Source organism: Piliocolobus tephrosceles, chromosome 15 (assembly GCF_002776525.5).
Source record: "Piliocolobus tephrosceles isolate RC106 chromosome 15, ASM277652v3, whole genome shotgun sequence".
Taxonomy (NCBI): Eukaryota; Metazoa; Chordata; class Mammalia; order Primates; family Cercopithecidae; genus Piliocolobus; species Piliocolobus tephrosceles.
The window spans coordinates 22,747,673-22,757,080 of NC_045448.1; positions in this window are offsets into that span (position 1 = coordinate 22,747,673).

Consider the following 9,408-nt stretch of genomic DNA (forward strand, 5'->3'; position numbering starts at 1 on the left):
TTTTCCCCCTTTGTGCTATTAAACATCTTGGAGATGGTTCCTGTCCTCCCAAGCAGGAAAACACATCACCTTGATTATCAAAGAAGCTGTGATGGAGCCAGACCAGCGCAGAAACCCACAAGGGTAGTTCAATTCAGACCATGAATGTAGGACAAATTGTTTAACGACTCTTTTCTCATTGGAATGTAGGAGGAATAAGGAATTCCTCATGGGATTCTTCTCCTATATTTTTTGACATCATGTAGTCTCTCTGACTGGCATGAATTATGAATTAGAGACACTCCAGAGTTGATGGCCCTGCTATTAAGCTGTGCTGACCTCTGGTTTCGTGATGGCTTGTACATTTTGAAAGGGTGGTGAAAATTTTCACAAACATGTATAGATAAAAACACAACCCGAGGCATCTCCATTACCCTGAGGGAAAAGAAAGCATTCTGGCCTCTTAGGATTTTTATAGTGGAAAATAGGAAATTTAAAGGATTCATATGCTTGCCAACAGTAGGGTCAGATATTTTAGCACTCTGTGTAAAGAATTTGGGTAGCATTCAACGAAATATTCTATAGAGAATTAGTTTATTTCTCCTTTACCTCTACTCAAATAGAATCAGGAAGACTTGATTGTTTTATACTAAGTTCTGCTTCATTCTGCATCAGTCACCTTTGCCTAATTACCTATCTGGAAAATTTCTACTTCCCTTTTACCTCCTTGTTGTCTCCTCTCTGATTCCTTCCCCCTTCTTCTCAAATTGAAGCACTCTTATTCCTGTGCTCACATCAGGCTTTGCAAATATTTCTACTGTGGGGTTATTATAATCTACTGTAATTGTGCACTAATTACACTGGGCAATAATGTTTATGTCTTTGGTACCTGGATTGATCATTAGTTCGTAAAAATAATCCAATAAATGTTGAAGGAAGAGAGCAAGATAAAAAAAAAAATAAAGGGACTAAGATACAAAGGAAGAGGAAAATAAAAATGATAAAAAGCAAGAAAATAATCTTTTGGTCAAATCATGTTAGGTAATTTTTTTTCTTTTTATTTAAAACAATATACAAGTAAAATATCATTGTAAAATCTTCGACAGAATTATATAAAGATAAAATTCAGAAAATGGGATTATGCCTTGGTCTTTCTACTTAAAAATATATGTTTGGCCTCATTCAATAGCCCTACATGTAGATATATTAATTTGTTTTTATAAAGCAGCAAAACATTCTGTAGTGGGTGGAGCATGAAGTACATTTCCACTTGTTTGCCAATGGCTATTGAAATGATTTCTATTATTTTCCTTTTCAAATGCTACTACAATAAATATATTAGTGCTTGAGTCAGTATTTATGTAGAGCTAATCAGTAGAAAAGAATTGATGGGTCCAAGTAAATGTGCTTTAACTTTTGGAGAGCTCCTTCCAAAATGTCGTCCAAAAAGATGGTGACAATTATTTTCACCTTCACCAACATTTTCCCCGTCACTGGCAACAAAGGACGCTTTAAGCCTCAACTTTTCTTCTGGGTTAATTTTATAGATAAAAAGTAATCTTTAATTTTTATTTTAATTTGCATTTACTAGATTATCAGTACGCTAGGATATTGTTTACTACATATGCATCATTTCTTGGAATTTCATTGTCTCTGTCATTTACTCATATCATATTATATTAAAAACTTTATGATATATGCAGTAAATAATTTCTCCTGGTCATTTACTAGGATTTTGTATAAAATTCTCATCGAGATTCACTGTTTAATGTAATCTAATTTCTTGACAATTGCTAATCCATGTGTCATTTGCACAGTACTTCTGTGTCAACAAGAATTATCCAAAGCCCTCCAATCCCAATGTTGCTGTATAACAAGGATTTCACACCACTTCAGTCCCCAAGGGAGTCAAATCCTATATGTAAAACAAGGGGTTCCTCATAATGCTGAATATTTAATGAAATTGTGCACTAGGCTGAATTGATTTGATATGCATGTGCTGCTTTCTCTCTGGTGAACTCCTTAGTGTTCTGAAAACATGATAGTGATTCTGACATGCCCTTCATGGTTTAACAATAACTTCTTTCAAGAGAGAAGCTGTACACCTGCAAATTATGCTTCCATCTGATCTGGCATGATCAGATGCCCCATTATATTATAGCAGGTAGATTCTCTTAAGGGTAATATACAGGGCTGAAGTTTTCCATTTAATTATTGTTTTTATTTCAGAAACAATTTTAATTTTTGTTTCAGACTACTAGGTAAAAGGATATTTATTACATTTGCAGGTGCATTTTCCTTCTGCTCTTGTTTGATTTGAATGTCAGATGTAAAATTTAGCCAATTTACATAATCTTTAAGGGAATCCATTAACTCATTACTAGCTTTGGGAAATTACCTCCACCTGCTTCATCCCCTTGCATTACCAACCTGAGCTTTGCTAAATGAGCAGACTGAATATATTTGTATATTTTCTTTTACTAAGGAATTTCCTAGGACTCTTCACAACTAGGAAAAGAAGAAAACACTGGTGCAGTAAATAATCTAAGTTCCTTGTAAACTTCAGGATTATTATTTATGACACGAAAATATACTAATATTTTATTGATATTGTTCATCCTACTAAGTTCAAGCTTACCTGTCCAGATTTTAAGACTAGAATTGGGCCCTATAGTATCAACTCATACCTACTTCCTTTCTGTTTTAAAGTTAAGATATAATTTACATGTAATAAATTTATTCATATCAAAGTATACAATTCAATCAGTTTTTGCAACTATCTATCATCATTAAACACTACCACAATCAGGATATAGAATATTTTTATCATCAAATTATTCCTTTTGGCCTTGCCCCACCAAAAGCACCTACAGGACCCCAGATAAATACAGTATTTCCTGTCCATATACTTTCAGGTTTTCTAGAATTTCATAAACATTGAAACCAATGTAATACTCTTTTGTATCTGGTGTCATTTATTTAATGTGTTGTGATTCATCCAGGTCATCACATGTATAGCTTGTTCCTTTTTATTTCTAAGTATTCAATGGTATGGATGTAATAGAATATCTTTATTCACCAGTAGGTGGATATATAAGTTGTTTCCAATGATCAGTTATTAAGAGATACATTGCTGCAAACATTCTAGTAGATGCCTTTGTGTGGTCATATGTATTTACTAATATGTTTAAATACCTAAGAATAAAACTGCTGAGCTATATGCTGAGAATATGTTTAAATAGCTGAGAACTACTAAGTTGTTTTCCAAAAAATTGTGTAAGTTGCATTCCTACCAGCAATATATGAAAGTTGTAGTTTCTCTAAATCTTCCCTCATGCCTGCTATTGTCAGTCTTTCTAATTTTAGCTATCTTGGTGGGTATGTAGTGATATCTCGTTGCAGTTTTAACTTATGTTTCCCTGATGACTAATGACATTCAGAATCTTTTCATGTGTTTATCATTCATATGTTTTCTTTGGCATAGTGTCCAAATCTTTTGCCCATATATAAAAAATGAATTATTTGAATTTTTATTATACAAGAATTCTTTATATATTATGTATACAATCCTGTATGAGGTATATGTTTTGAAAATGTGACTTGTCTTTTTATTTTCTTGAAAAATGTTTTTTGAGGAGCGAAAGTTTTTAATTTTTATGAAGTTCAATTTGTAATTTTTTATAGCTTGTGATTTTTGTGTGTGTGGAAAAAAATAAATTCTTATACCACAACAATCAACAGAAGACTTCTATAACCTCTGGTCACCAAGAAGTGAGTGGAAACTTTTCTCCACCAACATCCAATCAACCAATTCTGCAGAGGAGTTTTCAGTGAATACCACTTGTGGGTTCTCTGATTCAATTCGGTTCTGCCACTGTCTACCTGGAGATAGCGTCAGATCACACAGGTTGAGGGTTAAGTCCCACAAGACTGCCCCCACTTCTGAGGCCAATCTCAAGCCCCAGATTGTTTCACCTGTGCCTCTGATGGACAGGCTGTAGATAGGGGTCCCACAGCCTCTTCCTTGGGCTCAATTAATTTGAGGAGAGGCTCACAGAACTCAGGGAAACACTTAAGTTTACTGCCTGTTATAAAAGGCATTACAAAGGACACAGATGAAGTATAAGGCATGGCGTGTGGGAAGGGACGTTGAGCTTTCATGTCCTCTCTGGGGGCACCACCTTCCAGAGACTTCCATGTGTTCCATTATCCAGAAGCTCCTAGAACCCAGAGCTTTTGTATTTTCATGGAAAGCTCTATGAAGTAGGTAGAATTGATCAAATCATTGGCCATTGGTGATGCGCTTAAACTTCAGACCCTCTCCCCTCCTTGGAGCCTTCTAATTCTGCCTTTGCCTTTCCAGCAACCAGCCCCAATCTTGAAGCTACCTAGGGGCAGCCAGCCATCACTTAATGCATTGGCATTCAAAAATATACTTATCAGTCACTTTAGAGAGTCCAAGGATTTTAGGAGTTTTATGCTAGGAAAAAGGAAAGGATGAAGACCCCAAGAATACATTTCACATATCACAGTGTGCTGTCTAAGGAATCTTTGCCCACCAAGATTACAAAGTTTTTTTTTTTTTTTTTCTGTGTCTTTTTTTTGCATATTAGGTGAAATGAGAGTCAAGTTTCATTTTCACATATTCAATTGTACCGGAATCATTTGTTGAAAAGACTACTTTTTCCGGCCTGAATTATCTTGGCATCTGTATTAGTCTGTTTTCATGCTACTGATAAATACATACTCAAGACTGGCCATTTTACAAATGAAAGAGGTTTAATTGGACTTCCAGTTCCAGGTGGCTGGGGAAGCCTCACAATCATGGTGGAAGGCAAGTAGGAGCAAGTGCCATCTTACATGGATGGCAGCAGGCAAAGGGAGAATCAGGAAGACTCAAAAGTGGAAACCCCTGATAAACCATTAGATCTCCTGAGACTTACTCACTACCACGAGAACAGTATGGGGAAAACCGCCCCCATGATTCAATTATCTCCCACTGGGTCCCTCCCACAACATGCAGGAATTATGGGAGTACAATTCAAGATGAAATTTGAGTGGGGACACAGAGCCAAACCATATCAGCATCTTTGTTAAAAATTTATTGCCCATATATCTGTCACTTCGTTTCTGGACCCTATTGTTTTCCAGTGATTATTCACACATACATAAACACACACAGATGGTACCAAACTTATGATGGATAGTTCAACTTACAGTTTTTCAACTTTATAAGAGGTTTGTTGGGAGATAACTCCATTGTAAGTTAAGGAGCACCTGTACCTAAGATGGTTTGACTTACAATTTTTCAAGTTTGTGGCAGGTTTATTGGGACACTGAATACATTTTTGACAAGATTTTTTTGATTTGTTATAGATTTATTAAAATATAAGTTGAGCATCTGTGTATATATACATATGAACATATACTTACATATTGTGTAAATACACAGATGTATACATACACATACTCTTCAACTTATATTTCAATAAAGAACATATATGCATATGTATATATCTTCACACCACACCATACTCTCTTGATTACTGTAGCTTTATACAAATTTTTTGAAATCAAATAGCATAAGTCCTTCAATTTTGTCATTTTTCAAAATTGTTTGGCTATTCTGAGTTCTTTGCATTTTTATATATATGTTAGAATCCATGTGTCAATTTTTACCAAAAAATCAATGAAAACTCCAGACCAATTTAGGAAGAATTGACATCTTAACAACATTGAGTCTTCTGATCCATGGCATATCTTTCCATTTTTTAGGTCTTTAAATTCTCTCAACAATGTTTTATAGTTTTGCACATTTTTGTTAAATTTGAAACTAAGTATTTTATTTTTAATATTATAAGTGAAAGAGTAAAAGTGAGCCTCGTTGCATCATAGACAATTTCAAAAGTCTGTTTCCACATCCTTTAGCACATGGTCTGTTCTCTGTACTTAATCTATATTGGTAGTTATATCATTACCATATCTATGCATTTTTATATCATTTTCCTACTTAGGTTTCTTTCTCTTCTTTATTTGTGAAAATATGATCTATGCTAAGATCTTTTAATTGGTTCATATATTTAGTACATAGTATTTGAATACTTATTATTTCTTAGATCCTATGATGGACACTGAAAGTACAGTGATTAATAAGAAATAATTCTTGTCCTCAACAATACAGTGGGTAAGAAAATGACGTAAATTAAAAGCTGCATCTTTATTGACTGGGGAGATAAGTAAAGTAACTTTTACAAACGTTCTGTAGCTTGTTTTTGTATGGTGGTTACACAGGTATATACAACTGTGGCAACTTAGCCATCTGCAAATTTTTATGTAAGTTATATTTTAATAAAAATATACATCTTTATGTGGCAAATGCTAACACATATCTTTCCATGAAGAGACCAAAAAAGGATAGAAGAAGAGGTGAATGCTGAAGGATGATGAGGAAATCTGTGGGCAGAAGAGAAAAAAAACCCCTCCAAGCTGAGATAATAGCATGTGTAGATACATACACAAGCAAAGAACATGGTGTGTTAAAGGAACTTCACATAGTTGTTTACAAGAGAAGTACAGCTGATGGTTGGGGAGCAATAGGAGAGACAGACAGAAACAATACAAAGAAACATCTTTATATGAAACGAAGACATTGGCTTGATACTATAGGTTTTATGGAAGCACTAAAATGTTTCTAGCAGGTTCTGGGGTAACAAAGGCAAATATGTATTGTAGAGATTTTTGGTCCTTTGCAGAAGAAAATGGAAGGGGTTATTTGACCCAGTGGCACTTAATTAATTCTCTAGCCTCTGTCCAGCCAGGCACACTAAACCTGCTGTGGAAGGTGGCCCATTATTCAGTCACAGTATTGAAAAACCTACGGCACATTGTTCACTTCAACTCCATTTATTGTGTATTCCTCTCAAGGTTAATATTTAACTTTTTCCTTTTACAATTCCAGCTATTTTGTTATCCTGAACTCAGGGCTTGATTTGATTCTCCAAACTTCTTCATACAAATCTTCTCATTTGAAATACCCCAGATAACCCCTCTGTGGGGAGAATCATGAGTAAACACACAGTCAGCACCTGGCATGACCTCTCTCCAGACTCCCTGGACTAAATGTGCTGGATATAACTGAAGGAAGTTAGAAGTTCATTACAACCATCAAAGTAAGAAAAAAAGAGGGTATGAAACAAGTCAATGGAATAAGTCAGTCAGTGGAAATGGAAATATGATAATGTAATGGCTTGACACTTTGGGGAATGTTGGAATAGGATGAATGGATTTTGCATGTGGGACAGACAATTATGAATTTAGGGAGGCTAGCTAGCTCACTGTCATAGACAGAATAATGACTACCTCTTCCCACCAAAGTTTTCTGCGTGGTGATCTCTAGAAAATGTGAAAGCATTTTCTTATGTGGCAAAAGAGATTTTGCAGATGTGATTAAATTAGGGAATTTCAGATGGGAGCTTAATCACAAAGGTCCTTATAAGAGGGTAGCAAGGTTGTCAGAGTCAAAGGAAGGAGGTGTGATGATAGAAGCAGCAATGGTAACAGTGATGTGGTGCCTGAGCCAAGGAATCTGGACCAGCCTCTAGAAGCTGGAGAAGACAAGGAAGTGATTGTCTCTGGAGCCTGGAGGAGGAATGCAGCTCTGCTGACTCATTTTGGATCTCTGAGTTACAGAATGATAAGATAATGAATTTATATTGTTTTAAGCCACTAAGTTTGAGGTAATTTGTTATAGCAGAACTAGGAAACTAATACAAAGCCCACTATTAATTCCTTGTTTTACTACTTCCCAGGCTGATCTTGGAACTTAATAAACTCCATTGATTCCTTTCCCATCTTTTATGTTCCTGTTTTCCCACATTATAATTCAACAAATATTTAAGCTCCCTGGAGATATTATTATTATGATTGTTTTGAACTGTTAATAAATATTTAGATTAATGTATATATTTTCCTTTTCAATCACTTTTCATTCTTTCTCATACTTCTGTACTTTTACCTAGGATCATTTACCCTTAGCTCAAAAACCTCCCTTTAGTATTCACTTTAGTGCACATTTACTGACAACAGATTTCCTAGGGTTTTGTTTGTTTGGAAATGCTTTTATTTTATCTTACCTTTTGAAGAATATTTTTGCGGGATACTGGATTCCAGGTGGAAATTATAGGACTTCTCTTTCAGCATTTAAATAATGCAATTCAATTGTCTTTGGCTTCTATTATTATTTTTGTTAATGAATCAATTTGCAGTGTTATATTATTTTAGAAGGTAGTATATCTTATTTGCTCTCTATTCTTTAAACATTTCATTTTTCTTTGTTGGTTTTCAAAAATTATTTTGATGCACTGGATTTTCTTTCTTTTGACTTAAACTGCTTGGGGTTTATAGAACTTCTTGAATATATAATGGGATGCCTTTGAATATGTTAGAAAATTCTTAGGCTTATGATATTACTTTCATACTACTTTTTGTCTTTTACTTTCTTGTGCTCCAGTTACAATTAGACCCTCTTCGCCACATTACATACAATTGGTATCTTCTTTTCTGCATATTTTATCTCATTTGTTCTCCAGGTTTTAGTCTGAATATTTTCTATTGACTTTTCAGCTTAACAGTCTGTCTTTTGCTGTGTCCTGTCTACTGTTAATTAAAGCCATCTTTTAATTTCTCATTTGCAGTTATACCTTTTAGTTCTAAAAGTTATATTTGAACATTTAATTGAAGATTTAAGATTTATAACTACAATCTTGCCATCTACTTTCTTGACCTTATAAAACAGATTTGTCGAACAATAGTTATTTGAATATCCATATTTGATTAATCAAATGCTTGGTTTGCCTATGGATCTATTTTATTATCTGTTTTATTTTCCCTTGGTCCTCTTTCTTGATGGGGAAGGTAAGTTTTGATTGAATGCAGGACATTGTGTATAAAACATTATAGAGTTTCTGGCTGGCATTATCTTTCTCTAAGTATGATTCCCCTTGCTCTCTGGCAGGCAGCTAGGGTAGAGCAGATCTCTCTAATCAGGGCCTGAGCTTGTTAAGGGCTGGGCTTCCACTGTGGTCAGGCTCAGACTAGAATGGATCATCCCAGTCTAGATGTACTACTCCTCAGAGGCACCAGTTTAGAGCCTGGATTGTTTATTAGGATCTTTCCCTGCACACAGGAAACTAAATTTTTCACGTTAGTACCTTGTGACTTGAAAATTCTACTTTTGTTATCCAGCTTTTTTTCTGTTTGTTTTCTTAGCCTCTCACCCTGCACAGTTTAAGAATTTGGCAAATACGGGCCAAGTGCGGTGGCTCACGCCTGTAATCCCAGCACTTTGGGAGGCCGAGGCGGGCGGATCACGAGATCAGGAGACCGAGGCCATCCTGGCTAACATGGTGAAACCCCGTCTCTACTAAAAAC